At 45.5% G+C, this 16,524-nt stretch overlaps 1 pseudogene; it reads right to left on the reverse strand.

The window, feature by feature from the left end:
• Positions 1-3,934: 3,934 nt before the first annotated feature.
• LOC144177977 (uncharacterized) overlaps positions 3,935-16,524 on the reverse strand; it is a 59,155-nt pseudogene continuing 46,565 nt past the window's right edge.

Consider the following 16,524-nt stretch of genomic DNA (forward strand, 5'->3'; position numbering starts at 1 on the left):
CGGGGTAGGGGTGACATATCTGTGAAAGAAGGTGAAGATAAAATAATTGTGTTGCAGAAGACTTGTCTTTGTTAATCGAGCTGAATAAAGCTGCCTTCCACTCGCGGGGTATGAAGGCTGCTTACTTTGTAAATTGCCCCTAATCCCTAACACAAAAAGGAGAGCAACGTTTTCGTAATTGTCTTGTTTGGTAAATTCCAGTATCGAAGCCCCCGTTTCAATGATATATTTCTTCCCAACAGGCCATTGTGCATTGTTGCAGAGAGGATTAGGGGACGTATTTGTGAAACATTTTGGCTGATGCATTGGCAACATGAGTGTGTTTTGTGCGCAATCAACTTAGTCGGAAACTGGAGTTGTCGTTCGAGCAAAAATCTTTGCGCAGACGCTTGAGAAAAAACAGTTTTCTTGCACGTTTAAAAAGGGCAAGAATAAAATGCGACAAGAGGTTCTACAGAACAAGGAAAATTCAGACTTGGAAATTCTGAACTGGTAAAGAGCCGTTGCGCAATGTCTAGCTCGGCACTTGATTACAAAAACAACGAAAATTGCATTTGGCCGCCATCGCATTACGCATCGTTCCCTATAGACACAAATAGCTCTAACTCAGCTGGTAATCTTACTTTCTGTTGGGGTTAAGCACCGTCTCGACCGAACGGAAACTGGTTGACCCAGAACACAAATAGGCGGAAACTGCGGCAAATGGTTTTAGCCGAACTCAATACCAAGTCGTCGTCATCATCATCATCATCATCATCATCATCATCACCATCTTCATCGTCATCACCAGCTTATCTATGCCCACTGCAGGCCAAATGCCTCTCCCATAGATCTCCAATTACCCCGGACCTGTGCCAACTGTGATCAATTTATCCCCGCAAACTTCTTGATCTCATCTGCCCATATAACGTTCGGTCGCCCCCGCAACCCAATCGCAAGTGGCAGCATGCAATACTCCTTCCAGTGGGAGTATGGTTTTAATTCCGGTATTTCCCGTGTGTAGTTAGTGGTATTTCAGAGTAAATATTTATTGCATTAAAATGGGAGTTCTCAAGGATAGCATTGGAAGTATATTATTTTCTCCCGCTACGAGGATTTTGGGCGCCTTCGGAGTACGGAGCAGCATTCATAATATTTTCGCTGTTTTTAGGTGTTTGATACGAGAGCTGTAAGGGAATTTGTCACTGCATCTGGGAGCTGTTTTCAGGCTCATCGACCGTGTTTCGTTTTATTTTAGGAGCCCTGAGAAACCGCATTTCAGGTAATTTCTAGGTTTTTAATAGAAGATTTCAATAGCGAAACATGAGAGGTTCCTTTTATGCGCACAGACAATATATTGCATAGCACTTGCTTACAAAAAAAAATGCTTCTGAAAAGTAATTAACAACACTGTAAAAACGCTGAGTGAACAAAACACCTTCATTAAAAATACATGGTAAATTAGTACGAACTCAATTACTACAAGTCTCTCCAACGTAAAAAAGAAGCCTAAGAAACTCGCAAATAATGAAGACAGCCAGGCATTCATGGTTACGCTGTTCGCTTGCACTTGCTTCCCAAGCCGCCGCTTACTGGCATGCTGACCGCGAAGCCACGGAAAAACCGCCATTGCTAGTATAACTGAGCTCTTTAAATCTACAGCAACAAATACGCGTCAATGTTGTACTGCCGACCTTAAAAAAAAGAAGCAACATTGTAGTGACGCCGAACTTGTCAATCTCTCCGTAACTTGTTAAATATTCCTTTAAAGCTCTTCTATATTGCACTTTCATCCGCGATACCTACTCTCATTACCTGGTCAGGACCAAGGAGGTCAGGACGAAATGTTCAAGACCAAATGCGACTCCTGTTCAACCAACTCCTCAAAAAGCTTTTTCAGCTTCCTTGCCCTCTTGTCTAGTGTTCTGGTAGCAGGCGTAAGCAACGCCGAATTGAAAGGGTGAAGGCCGTAGCTGTTTTTTCCGTGACGTCACACAATAGGGTGGCTTGGTAAACCTTCAGTTCGCTGTTCAAGAGCGGGTGTGGCGCAAATGCACCACGCTGAAGCTTTTTTTTTATATTGGAAGAACCAGCATGCGTGTACATTGAAATAAAAATGACACAAAAAAATTTGGAGGCGCAAAACATTTATTTACGCATACCAATTTTCTTTCATATCGGCACTAGACCGGGTACAATACACCCATTTGTTCTGGAGAGTTCCAGATTTCCTTTTTTATTGCTTACCAGTGGCGTCAACAAGTTTGTCTTTCAGTTTGCCTGAGACGTTTTTCAGCAAAGCGTTTTAGCTGCACCGCACGATGTGTTTTAGTGCTGATTCGCTCATGTGAACATTCTCACAGGCGCGGAAGTCAGATCATTCTCCCTTTGCCAGCAGTTGCAGTGCCAACTTTACGACGACCTGGCGCTGTCCAAGCATTAGAAGGAATTGTGGCTCCGTAGCCAGCTGTTCTACGATGACGTAGCTGTGAGCAACAGCATTTAGTTCAAACATCGATGGGTACACTGGACTTCCTCTGTCCAAATGCTTCACAAAATTGTAGTGTTTATGAGCGGCAGATTGTGATCGTCTTATGAACAGTGAACGTGCCCCTACATTTTTCTCAGTTAAACTCCTTTAGGGTCCCAGAGACTGTGTATCCTGCAAAGTAGACCAGGACCTGCCAGACGTCTTGCACAATCGACGTAGACTCGGTGCTTACAAGTACGTTGCAGCTGGGGAGTACTGCCTCGGCCTGCTTCCGGAAACATTCCCAGTGCTGATGAGTGGAAACGTTTGGCAAAGTGCTTTGAAACGGAGCTTGTTCTAAACTTCATAAATCTGCCTGATGGAAACGTGGTACGGGGCACCTGCCAGTTGTCTGGCAGGTGCCCTTCTAAGCAGACGGTATTTATCGTGCTAGAAAGCACATAGGACATTCGAACCTCTTCGAAACTATACCTAGCGAGCCCTACAAGCCCGTATTTGATGTGATCGAGGGCAGAACGGGACTCCTTCGTTAAAGTGCCCTTGTCGAGGCATCTGCTTTTCCTGTTGACCAGCCATGTCAGCAGCATGCGCGAGAAGTCGGCTTTCGGATCGTTGTCAACGGAGAACACGGGTTGTTGGAAGTACCGTGCAGCTTCTTTCCCTGTCATGGAGTTTTTACATTTTCAGCTCACCACTTGAGGGCGATTTCAACCATAATATCCGTGTCGTCAAAAAAGAAGAGGTTGTGCTTAGGTCCAAGATCACTCAACGCAGCAAGCAAGAAGTAGGAGGGCAAGCTTTACGCTTTACCTCTCAATATTGGAACGGAAGACGGTTTTTCTTGACAAACCGCACCCGTGTTTCAACACTTGGTCACAGTCTTTTCTGTTAAGGTCTCTGGTTGTCGCAAAGGGAGCAGTTTGCTTGCGCACTGCTTAATTAAGCGCTCTCGGAATCTCAAGGAAGTAGAAGCAAACTTGGTCATTCTTCCGGTTGATCAAGTTATTTCGTATGCATTTGAGTATGCGTGCCGTGTCAGTAACAAAGAGCAGCGGCTTTGCGGGACTGACGGGTGTTGGTACGCAATTCTATTCGATGGAGACTATTCGAAAAGGCACATCGCTTTTCTGTTCCCAGAGTTGTAGTCACTCATGACGTATAGGACCCGGTACCTAATTTCATCCAGCCCGCAAATCACATCTTTGAGCGTCTTGTGGAGGAACTCAGCGTCTAACCTGTGCACTGGAACAATCTGCGCAACTTCTGTGAATTTGCACGTGAGACTGCGCCCCATGAAAACGAGCGCACAGTTTGCAGCTTCATTTTGGGTTAGCGAAACACCGGTAACATTACCGCCTTTTTAACCAAACTGGGGTTTTATGGGAATTTTGTCTACCATTACGGTCAGAAATCGCTGGTCGACTTTGAAGTCAGAAATTATCCTCGCATGTAACTAGAAATGTTTCACGGCGATGTTCTACGTTGAGGGCTCATGTTATACGACGAGCACACTGACCTGATTGTCATAGGATGTTGCAAGGTGATGCTTCCATGGCTGCGTATGTGAGCATACGTAAGAAGCGATATCGTTTAAAGAAGGCAGCAAAACACCATGAAATCAGCAGAGTAGCGTCTTCGCTCTTGTGTTCTTGCTAGGTATAAAGTGACCTGCTCTTTCAGAAAACGAATGCAGTCGTCGCTATCTTCTTCTTGGGACGTCGACAACTGATCGAGCCGTAAACACACTGCCTCGCAAATTTCAGCGACTGAGTTGGACGGGTTGGACGGTTTGTAGGCAATTCACCGAGCACCGTAAAATTGAACGCTTCTTCATAGAAGCCGTTTCATCGACTGCCGTTTGGCAGAACATTTCATCGAGAACATTTATTCGAATTGGGTCGTACACAATTCAGAAGAGCCTTAAGCGCGCACAGACAGAACCAAGTCACAATATTATTTTTGCAAGCTTAGATCTTCCTTCTGATTATTTCGATATGACCACATTATTGCGGGAAAAAATGCTGATTTGCTTTGTTGAAGCATGTGATCAAGCACATTGGTAAGTGGATACGCTCTGAAGATTTCGCTAGATGCTGTCATATACATAGGTGTTACAGCCTCTGCACGCGATGATAATTTTTTGACCTCCATCTGACAATTCCGCGCTTTGGCCTTCCTGCCACAACATAGAATTCGATGGAACGTAATTTGACTAGAGCTACTTCGCGCGTGGCTGGAATCTTGCTCGCTGGCAGGAGTTAGACGAGCTGAAGAAGGACTTTCTCTTCGCAGTCTAAGACCTGCGATGCCAGTTTGAAAACGTTACGTAATGAGAAAGCCATGCCAGTTGCCCAGTGGACCGGTGATCCGCGCTTCGTCAAGGTCGGCCCCCCTTCTTATCCGTTTAGCAGTTAGCGGGACAAAGGAATCTCACACCACGGCGTTATGCGGTTCCTCAGCCGCCTTCAACACGAGCAAAAAGCTACGGACAAACGGCTGAAAGCACTTTTGCGTAGGCAATAATCCTCTAAGTAGGGGAAGGCTGTGCTAGCCAAAAAGAGGCCCGAGAAATATGCCAGTAAATGTCTGTTTGATGCTAAGTGCCATCAGTAAAACAATTACAGCGATATCACACATGTTTTTGTTCTTGTACAATGTGGTTACACAAACATCTCATATTGTTTGCTACATTGATTGCTACATTTCTTTGATTGTTACAAGTTGATTGGTGCATTTTAGTGGGTTCAGAAAATGTGTCTTCTAACAATTTGGGCGATCAAATACTTTTTGTAATCAGAAAACCAAGACAAAGGAAGTAACAAAAAACTACAGTATTCGGAATCGTCTGCCCCCCCCCCCCCCCCTGGAGCAACTTCAACTCATTCAATCCTACGCATATTCGGCAAGAGACGTGTCAGCGACAAAGGCTTGTGCCTGAATAATGAGGGGTTCTTTCACGTGAATCAAACAATGAAGCCTTTCATGATTTATGAATCTTTTTATGACTAAAAAAACTTAAACCTTTCCAGCAGCAATAGCCGCCGTGACCACAGCTTCTGAAGAGCATTTGATAAAACGGCTGACGTCACATCGAGGAAACGGCTTTATTTTAAACAGTGTTCGATGAACTACCATATGCCCCTTCAGGCCCCGTCCAACTTTCCGATGCTTTGGAGGAGTTGCACGATGTCTCGCTTATTGTTGGCAGTTTTGGGAACGCACATATCTGCGTCTAGCTTTTTTACGGCCGTTTTCATTACATGTACCGTCACGCTAATCTCATTGACCCAAACAGAGTATTTGAGCCAGGGCGCTTTATCTTTGAGGATGCGAATAACCAGAAGACGATTATGTGCAGAACTTCATCTCCTGGCTCCTCATGCGGCGGGCTAGTTCGCTTAAGCAATTGGCTTTATATTCCTCGCGAGTTCTGTCAAACTGGTTCCGGCCACTTCATCAAACGCGTTTCGTCGAAGGCTGTTTAATGGAATAGTGTCTCATCAACCGCCGTTTTATCGAAGACGTTTCATCTAATGTCGTTTCATGGAATAGTGATTCTGTCCTATAAAAGTTAGCTACAATAGGAGTGGAAACGTTGCGCAAGCTAGGTCACAGCAAAGCAGTAACGCTTAATAGATAAGACTCTACAAGACTCATGTATGGTGCTCCCAAACATGCGCGTTGTCCGGATGTGCGTATGCTTGTCAGGAGAAATTGCATTTGTTGCGGCTAGGGGGCGCTGCGCTGGGATCATGTGATCTGCAACTTTGCACGTGTTTGGTGATGTTTTACCCCAAACCGTTAGCATACGCGCTATAGAGTTCACTACGACAATCCGTGGAAAACCGAATATCTGCTTGGATGGCAACGGGTACGTTTGCGACAAGAAAGTTATGCAGAACTCTTACTGGAAGTGCAAGCGTTACAGACCAAGCAGGGGACGCGTGGTAACTCTGTATGACGGGGATTGAGCACTGAGCAGCGCGTGATTTGAAAGTTTTGAAAGAATACAACAATGTTCCAGACAGCACTAGGATTGAAGTGCTCCAGGGCAATCTAGAAATTAGGCGGATGACTTCACCCCGGCTGCTTCGCAGCTACCTTCGTGGATTGAGAAGAATTACATCGTGGACAAAGCAGGTCACCTGCAGGGCGGCGTTGTGATTCGGATGCCGCCACAATCCTCAACAGTTGTGGTCTGCCCAGCCTTTGATAGCTGCAGTGCAGCAATGGGAAATAATGCCATGGAGATCTGGCACAGCCGCTTCCTGAAAGTTGTGGGCACCCCAATGTCACCTGTTTCCTCAACCGCCTTCAGCAAGAACATCAAACGACTCAAAACAACATAGAATACTTTCTACACAGCCAGTAGTGCACCACGGACAGGTGTGTGCGCTTCGATCAAACGGGCCTCGTCGATTCGATAAAACGGCGTTCGGCGTAATAGCTTCGATGAAAGGGGCATGCTATGCTGAAATGGTGTTTGATAACACGTCGTTCGATGAACTGTCCTGGATAATTGTCAAACGCACCCTTTGATTCAGCGATGGCTTTCTGCAGGGTAGCATCCTCCAAGTGCGCCTGAGTGTAGTCAGGGTCTACCTTCTTCGTAGCTCCCCTAGACATGTAGCCCAGATAGTTTTGGCACATCGAAGGTACAGCGTCCTGGCGAAGGTGCACATCAGTTAGCAGCACTGTGATAATGGTGCCAGTAGCCTGTTCTATATGTGTGGCTACGCGGATAATATCCTGAATAACGAACTGAAGTTCGCATACCAAGAAAAGAAATTAGCTCCAATAACCAAACTAATCGATGCTTGACATACAAAAGTGCGGTTTGTGAGCACTTACACGTGCACGTCTATCCTCTTGCACTGAAACAGCAATTCTATACCAAAACGAAACAAAGCTTACCCTGGAATTCTCCGTTACACAGAGGTTGTCTCGTGTCACCACGCGTATTCATGCATTCCTCGGTCTTTCCTCTCTCGTGAACTTGAACATCTGTACCTTCGTGTCCCCAGTATAGTTGCAGCGCCATCGCGGTATACAGCACTTGTATAGCATCTCAACGTACTTCGTTTGACATTGCCGAAATTCGCAGACATGAAAACACTCACAGGAGCAGACAGAAAAAGAAAGACTTGGCGGCAAAGAGATGGACGCCGAAAAAGATACGCCGGGGAATGCCGAATCTGTGGGGCAGTAGGGCCACCTTGCTGCTTAACGTATGATGCTGCGACGTCGCAGTGACAGGTGTGACAGGTGGGGTGATCGCTTCCGCATAGCTCGTCAGCCATCCTATCCATCCGCCCCATTAGCTGACGTAGCACAAGTGGAAAGGGCAAAAAACCTAAGGGTTTCTCCCTTCCCAACCGGTGTTGGCCTAAGACTTTACCACCCGCACTTTCCCCGCTCCCCCCACCCCTTAAAGTTGCGAATAGATAGTGCTCGCTGTTCTTAAGCGTCAGCTAAAGGAACAGAATTTCCAGCCCTCCCAAACGAAACAGACGTCCGTCGACCCTACAAGAGTGTTGCCGCGAATGGGAGCTGCTGGTTCAATTTGCCCCCGCCGTTCCTTTGTCACCGCCCCCTCTGCCGCCCCCCCCCCCCCCCGTCCGCGTCTCGGCCTTCATCTTCCCAAGTGAAGCATAGAAACCAGCAGGTGCGCGTGGCGGTCATCCATCATGTAGCTTTCGCGATGGGCACCGCTCCTACTTCTTTAGAAAATCACCTCTGAGGTGCTCGCTATGCCAAGTTCAGTTTCTCCTGCAAACGACGAACCACAAATTCAGTGCAACAAAAACACTTACTAGCCTTAGTATCCTATTTACTCGATCGATGTTCAGTGTATGGGGAGTCTTCACTTTGCTGAGGACTCGAACACGGAAAACTGAAGCGAAGGTTTTTTTTTTTATGACCGGATAGCTTTTGCATATTTCGGCCAGCCGAATGACATTTCGGGCTTGCCGCCTTTTCTCACGCACAACGCTCGCTGGACAGGAGGAAAATCGCCAGCACAGTGACGCAGAAAATGCACTTGGTTTATTTCGACACTACAAGTGCCACAGGACACCGAAAATGTTGGTTACAATAAAAAAACGTCCGATCCCTACCGTGAACCGGCTCGCAGAGGCGCAACCGCATTGTTTTGAACGAGCCACTGTCATTTTACGGTCATTGCATTTAGGCATCGCGCTGGTTCGCTTGCGTACTCCGTTCGCTCGAAGGTCGGTGACTCAGAGGAGACGTTTCAGTGCGTCGAATTTAGTCTAGGCTGGTTCCACAATGTTCACAGCGAGATTCGTAAGGCGGGAAGCACCACTTAGCCATTCGTGAGGCCACAAGTTCCCATCGGCAACAATAATTCGGTGGCGCTAGAGCTCACACGACAAAGGACACGATCTGATAGCCATTTTGTAAGGAGGCGTATGCTTGTGGAGGGAGGGGGTGTGAGAATAATGATACACGTGTTTTTCGTAGTCTTATTAGTATCAGCGTTCTATTCAAAGCCAGATACCCCGGTATGAGGGAGGTACAGCCGGGGTAAAGGCGCCTACTTAAGGCGGCTCTTGGCCACCTGAGTAGACTGGTAGATTTTCGGCCATAATACTACTGAACGTGGTAGTAAGCCTCCAGCCGTGAGGAATTTCAAAGACGTATTTCAGCCAAAAGTCTCCAACTCAAGCTAATTTGTGTTCTATGAGAAGGAGTAACAGAATACGGCGCGACACGCTCCATGATAGTAACCACATTTATTTGTGAGTATGACATATATACAAAGTGCAATGGGGCCCGTCCACAAAACGCTCTGCAGGAACGTAAACAGAAAACAACTCGTTCCATATGACGATGATGATTATAAGCGAGGCGTATCAAGCGCCTGAAAAAAAAGCGTTCCTCGTAGTCAAAATCAAACCTGGGTACCTCGCGTTACGAAGCCTACGTCTGCACCACTGCGCGATTTGAATGCGATTGCGTCTATGCGGTGACACTTCGAGCTGCCTGTTATGAAAGTGTGACACGGTCGAAACAGTTTGGATTTCGGCTAAGACAGTGGCTCTGTTTACGGGGGATATGCGTCGAGTATCAACCATCCCTTTCTTTTAAAGGTGGCTCTGACTTTTTAGGTACTGCAAACGGTAAAAACAAAACCAACGGTTAGTCAATTTATGCGAGCCTATAAAACATGCCGGTTACAGTAACCAACTTATACAGATCTTTGTGCTTGGCCCAGAAATTATCTGCATTTTGCTGAGACCTACGACAAACCTATTTCTGTTTCTTTTAAGGCCGGACCTGAATGTGCTATTGATTGACAATGTGGCCAGTTTAAACATTCCAGAAGCAAAATATTGTAGGAAAAAAACGAAACATTATTCGTTACCAAAGGCCATTTTTTGTCGTTTGTTTAGATTAAAACAGTGCATTCTCGCTGAGATCAGAGGTTTTTATCTTAAAGTAAGCCACCTGGTAAAGTCTTTTTGTGAAGCACAACAGCACCCAATCACACCCCAAATCCGTTCTTCGTAGCCCGCCCCTTTCTATCCGAAAACATAAATCCCGGTAGCTTATCGAAAAGAGACCGAATGGCCTTTGGCACCCATCGCATTAAGAAAACGCCATTACCAGCAGCACAACAACTTAAGTGTCCTATATCCCCATCCCCTGTATCCACATAATACGAAACATGCACCCGCCAATGCGTGCCGCAATCTGTAAAGAATTCTATCTACTTGCTTTCCTCACAGGGCATCACCACGTTCGCTGCATCGCAGTCGCCAAGATATCACAAGTGCCTCTATGGGTTGTACCTGATCTACAGGTGCGGTTGTCGATTCCTGGAATCGGCAAAAAATCCCACATGGCGTCATCGGTCCTAAGACAACTTTCACTATTTTACATCAGTGAAATGTACGGAAAGGCGTCGCACGTTTTTGTTTACGGCTCGGTCACGGCGTCTTCGTCGGCAGCGGCAGTGGTTATGCCTGGGAAGGACGTGACCAAACGTTTCAAGATTGCTTACAGGACGTCATCTACCGCAGCAGAACTGGTCGGTTTACGCGAAGCGCTCCGCACTATTTCTTGTGAAAGGCCACAGCAGTGGATTATCTTTTGCGACTGCAAACCAGCGCTGCAGGTACTAAGGTACTAAATGAAGCGAGGCGCGTACGATCAGCTGACCACTGATGTCGCCATCCTGTTTAAAGAGTTGAATGGAAAGGGCCACACGGTGGTGTTTAAATGGATATCAAGTCACTGTGGCATCGCTGGAAATGAGCTGGCGGATGCAGAAGCACACCAGGCACACCGCAATGGAACTCTCCTGTCTATACTGATCACAAGGCAGGATGCTAACGCGATGCTCTACGGAGCGCGTAAACATGCTGCAGCCTTGCATTCGGCGGACCCGCAGAATCGACATGAACGCCTTCACAAGCTCGATCCAGAGCGGAAGTTCTGGGTCAGTCATGCTCATCGTCTTCGCCGAAGTCAAGAGACATTGCTACACACGCTGCATCTTGCAGTAGCATTGACTCGGAAGTATCTTCACACAACCGGACGAGAGGACAGCCCAGACTGCCTTCTGCGCGGTTGTCCTGAGACTACCGAACATTTGCTTAGTGCTTGTCCAAAGTACTCTAGTGAGCGAATGAACCTTGAGACAGCTTTACTACGCTTGGACACTCGCTCTCTGTCCGAACAAAAGATTTTGGGCACGAGGCTGACAACAGGAAGCAAAGCCTAGCCGTTAAAGCCCTGCTTACATTTCTTGGTGACTCCTCTTTGGATTCTCGCCTCTAGGTTGCGACAAAATTGAACAGACTGCGAAGTAATGTCTGAGCAGTTATTTTTTAATGGATGATAGTCGAGTGCTTAAAAGTGAACTGTAGTCATCTGATTCAGTGCCCTGTTATACATAAGACGTTTACTGGTTGACTGCTTGTACATAGTTCATGTGTCGCTTCCATTGTCATTCCCCATACCTTCCATAATAATTCCTTTCTCTTTCTGTCCCCAGTACCCTCCCCCCAGACGGAAGTAGCAGGCCCAAGATCAATTTCTCAGGCCGACCACTTCTCCTTTTTCAATAAACATTCACTCTCTCTCTCTCTCTCTACCCTTCAGACCAAAACATAGAAACGAATTCATGCGAAGAAATTACTGCGGAGTTTCCAGGGTAGTATACTAATACATTATGGACTTAAAAACACGCACCTGACAAAAAACAATGCCAGGAGGTGTAGAAGCTCCAAATAGCGCAGCAGCACGAGAGACACGACGCAAAGGGCACAAATGCCTAGAAACATAAAAAACAGTCACGTTTGGTGCAGACTGAGGGACAGGCCATTGTGTGTAAGAGATTATAAAACGTGATGCAGAAGCCACACCAGAAATAATGTCTAGTTTCAGAGCCAAACTGGCAAGTGACCAGCCTCTTCCTCTGCTGCGGTGGGTCACCACTGTCTGTCTTTCACGTGTGTTCTATAGCCTAAGCTTGTTTCGCCCCTTTCTCTACTTTGTTATTATAGATGACCTGCAAGGAGGGGATCCACAGTCATTCGAATTGCGCGGATGCCATCGGTGGATAGGCAGAAAGCCAAGCAAGTGGGGCCTGCAGCAGCTGGGTGAAAGAGCAAACAATGCAGAACATCCTCCCGAAAGAGCGGGATGAGAAAGCCGAGAACGAAGTTGAGCATAGGACAAACAAAGCGGTGCGGGAGCAAGGTCAGGCGGATCTAATAAGAACTCAAGATAAATGGCCGTTGCACCTATGTGGGTGTAACTTATGCCAGGAATTTACGACCACGGCGAGGGGGAAGGAGTTATATGTTGCGCGTTAGGCAGCGCAGAAATGTATAGCGGGAACGGTGCTACAACAAAACACTGGTGGACGTAGTATGCGTTACTTTGAACGTCATGAATAGGAGAGAGAGAAAACCTCCGAAATACTGGATAACAAATTGGTAACTGGTATGATGAAAAAAAAAGAAATAACCTATCAGACATCGAGACAATACGGAAGCAGGGGCATCAATAACGATGGGTGCTATCGATGTTATAGAATCCCAATTTATCTTGTTCTAGCACTACATAAAAAATTGTTTGTTTTGCCGCTAAGGATTGTAATAAAATATTGTGTGAGCAGGCAACAATTTGTCGCCTAATGCTCCGTGGTGGTCCACCGTGTAGATAGTGTTGTGTTCTTCGTACAGTTGTTAAAATGATTACCGTGGCAGACTAAAATGAGGAAACCGGAATTAGATTGGTAAAACGTTTATCTGTAACTCACTCCGTCAAGAAGGACTGCCAAAGAAGCTGTCATGTAATATTTAAATTCCGCAACTATATGCAGGTCTTACTCAGCGGTCAAGGGTGCGCTGGAGGCAGGAAGACGCTTACGCGGATCCTGCAGCCGTTGATAGGCCTGGCCACTATCAGCAACCTTTGCCTCCTCGATAGCACTACAGGCAAAACAAAGACGCGGCGGCCCACTCCCAACGTGAACGAGCGTTATCTGCGCAATGAACACGCAGATAGCGGAATGAAGCCGAAGATTCTCAAGCGATAGTTCGTCCTCTCAGATAAGGTGCAGTAAAACTTTACATTTTTAAAGGCAAAAGGGCTAAGATTTTGCTGCTATCACTTTCTCCAAACCACTGCGCTTTCTGTTAATGGGGCGAGAGGTTAAACGCTTTCTGATTTCCTCCGTCGACGCGATGATGTCTAAATCACGGACGTGTACAACTTCAATGTAAAACGAAAGTGTAAGCAGAGCCGGGGCTTCACTCAAAAAATCAAAACCGCATTTTGTTGTTTCTCCTCGCCGGTGATGTGCGGAAAATAGTGAGCGTCTTTTAACAGTTTTTGAAGCATTGATACAAAAGGCCTGCTTTATGGCCGGTTCTCTCAGAAATTCTTTCCCTGATTTAATCTTAATCCTCTTCGTTCAACCTAAATAGCTTTAATAAAAAATCCCTATCCAAATGAGCATGTACGTAATACAAACCAATAACTGGTGGTGAGGACAATTCTCTCACTGCTTGTTCTGTGACGTTTTATTTTTAATAGAAAAGATCTAAGGTGTGCACTGCTATTCCGGGTTTAGCGAAAATGAGTAGGATCTGCGAACAGAACCCATGCTGATAATTCATCACCAAGAGGGTGGTGCTATATTGAGGTGTTATTGGCTGTGAAATTTCACTGAAGAGTTAAACATATTCTCTTGATTATACTCACGGCGAAAGTAACCACCGCATTGAGTCGGGCTAGTTGGTCGAACAACGTGTGAAAATTGCGTTTGGCACTAATCTGAATAGATCGATTGAAACAAGAATAAGTATAGTCGGCATACAGATTGCGCCAAAGAAATATAAATCACGTAGTTGACATAAATTGTGAACTATTTTTCGTCTGTCTATATGTTAAGCCCCAAGCGTAGTCTTCTCGCCAAATATATGTGGTCTAACTACTCCGCTTTTTGTTTACCTGAGAGCAATCCTTCCAGTATTGAAGATAGTATGTGAAGTGTCAAACACCTGGAGAAAAGTCGGCACCAAATGAAGACACAGGTTTCAGGTTAATCGGAGTAACAAATAACCTTGTAAGATTGCCGTGGATGGAGTTGGTAAGCCGTGGGAAGATGTTATCGTTCGCAATACAAGTAAGTATTAAGGGTAAGCACGCTTGTAGGGAAGGTAAATGTCAACTGGTCGGCATTACACGTTAGGAATCATTAAGCACGCCTTTTTGGGAAAGCCATTCACATGAACGCTTTTAAAAAGACATTTTTCAAAACTGTTGTTCCGCAATTCTGAGCATTTTTTTTTTCAGAAAGACGCCTCCCTAAATGCCATCCACGGGAATAGAAAGCGGTAGGTTAAGAATATTTCCTTCTACCAGAAAAGCGAATCACAATTTATTACAAAATTTTAACTAATTATTTACACAAAATTAACACATAGGTAAAGCGGTTGCTACCCTCCAGCAACTTTCTCACCAGGTATCTATGACTTCACTGAATATGGTATTCGCAACTGGCACCCGTAAAGAAAAACCGCCGGCAAAGACATGACTTTGTGATCGTACACTATGTGTTCCGCTTGATGGTATCCTTTAAAGGGTAACACGTCGTTAGCACGATCCCAAGATTTTCTTTATTACGTGTATAGTTGCGTTACATGCACCTCCCCCTGAAGCAACGCTAATGAAGCTGTCTCGAAAGAAAATAATAGATTATCAGTGTCGTGCGGTGTTGGTTTAGGTAACGGGGTTATGGGGATTAATAGGGCTGTCTGCGATAGAAAAGGCTAATCCCTTCAAACTGAACAAATTTCAGGTTTTCTAGATGGCCCCTTAAATTTTATGTAACCCCAGAGATAAGTTGCATGCCATTTTTTTTTTCAAAACTTCGTTCATAATTTCTTCGGGGATGATCCCTAATTATAAAAGTTTAGGATGCAGAATAATAGCTTCAATCATACAATTTTTTTTGAGGGGGGGTGGGCGGTGGAGTACGTTTGTAGCGAAAGGGAACGTTTAAAACTCTTTCTAGGTGTGGTTGCGGAGCCCAGTTTAGAGCCTACAGTGCCGCAGCAGGCATTGAAAAGGCTGCTGACACAACGCATGCGTGCTGTTTTCCGTTCTTTCCCAATATCACGCAGTTCGAGAGTATTTCGGTGTTTTTTAGACAAATGCGGAAAAAGGGAGGCCAATTTTTTGCTCCCACTGCTACACCTGAATATTTCGAGACTTGTGGGAACTGAGCAGGATTGGACTATTTGCAAATTTATGGTCAACAACATCGAGGGAAAAACACACCGTGGAAAGTTACGCTCACATTACTAACGTTCACTTTAAGCCATATTCGACCGTGGAGAAATGACCAGCCGACAAACCAACACAACCAACCAACGCAATTTATTACGACCACAAAAAGCTTTAAAATGAGCAGTGATTTCACCAAGTGCCGCATCACAATCTTCTGAACTTTTCAGGAGATTGCAAGGTTACGTGAAGCGCCTGTTTTAATAATAGGGTGTTTAAAGGATAATACAGTCGCAAGCGTGTTAATGCATGAGTGCCCAGTTTTGCTATTTGCATTGCTTCAATATTATCAATCGTCATCTGGTGTCAAGGTCACCTCATGGTGCGTACCTTTTCGCAGGTTCATTTACGTGCGGGAAGTGAATGTAAGGCCGGGATCAGAATGTTGTCGCAAATGTCGTAATATATATAAACGATAACACCATTTGTCGTGTCATCCAACCTAACTGCGTGAAACTCCGGTTTTTGACGTCCATAGCTCAAGATGGGGCAGTCACGGCGGTAGTGTGAACATAGTATAACCTACAAAGGGATGAAGTATTTCAAATTGAGGCAAATGTCTGGTTAAAGGTGTTTCATTGTGCTGTCTGTTTGTCTCTTTTGCTGTCGACGTTCGCTACGTAGAATTGTAATTGGTACCTTCAAACTAGCCGTGTCTCGTACAGCCCATGCGCCCACTGACGTGTTGTTGCACAGTCTAGAAAGGAAAGTGTTTAATAAGTTGGGATACAAATTTACTTTGTTCATAATGCACCATTTGTTTGGTGATCTGGACTCCCTTGATGTTCCCGTTCCCATGCGCGCACAATAGCTACTGAAGGTGTTCCGGAAGTGTTTGATCCGTTTATGTTGGCATAGGAGTAACCACAAAAAATTGCTTCATGCTGCTACACCTAAGGAATCTCTTTCCGGTAAACTTTATCTCAGACAGTTGTAATTACGCTTTAAAACGGTTCTTGCTCTTTTGCTGACACTGGAAACTTATTAGAAAAGCGACAGCGAAGATGTGCTTGCAAATACCCTGAGAAGTTCACGTCAATACACAATGTGAGATATTGTTCACACGCAAATAATATGAATGCAAAGCGCCGGAATTCCGGTATTCGTGGGGATGTCACTGGCGAGGCCAATCGTCAGAGAGCTGAATAAAGCTTTCGTTCGGAACAGCAGCAAGGAAAATACCAGAGAATACACAAAAATTAAAATTACTGTGCGACCACACGTAC

This window comes from Haemaphysalis longicornis, unplaced genomic scaffold, assembly GCF_048455015.1.
Source record: "Haemaphysalis longicornis isolate Haplotype H1 unplaced genomic scaffold, Haemaphysalis longicornis Haplotype H1 scaffold_36, whole genome shotgun sequence".
In the NCBI taxonomy this organism is placed as follows: Eukaryota; Metazoa; Arthropoda; class Arachnida; order Ixodida; family Ixodidae; genus Haemaphysalis; species Haemaphysalis longicornis.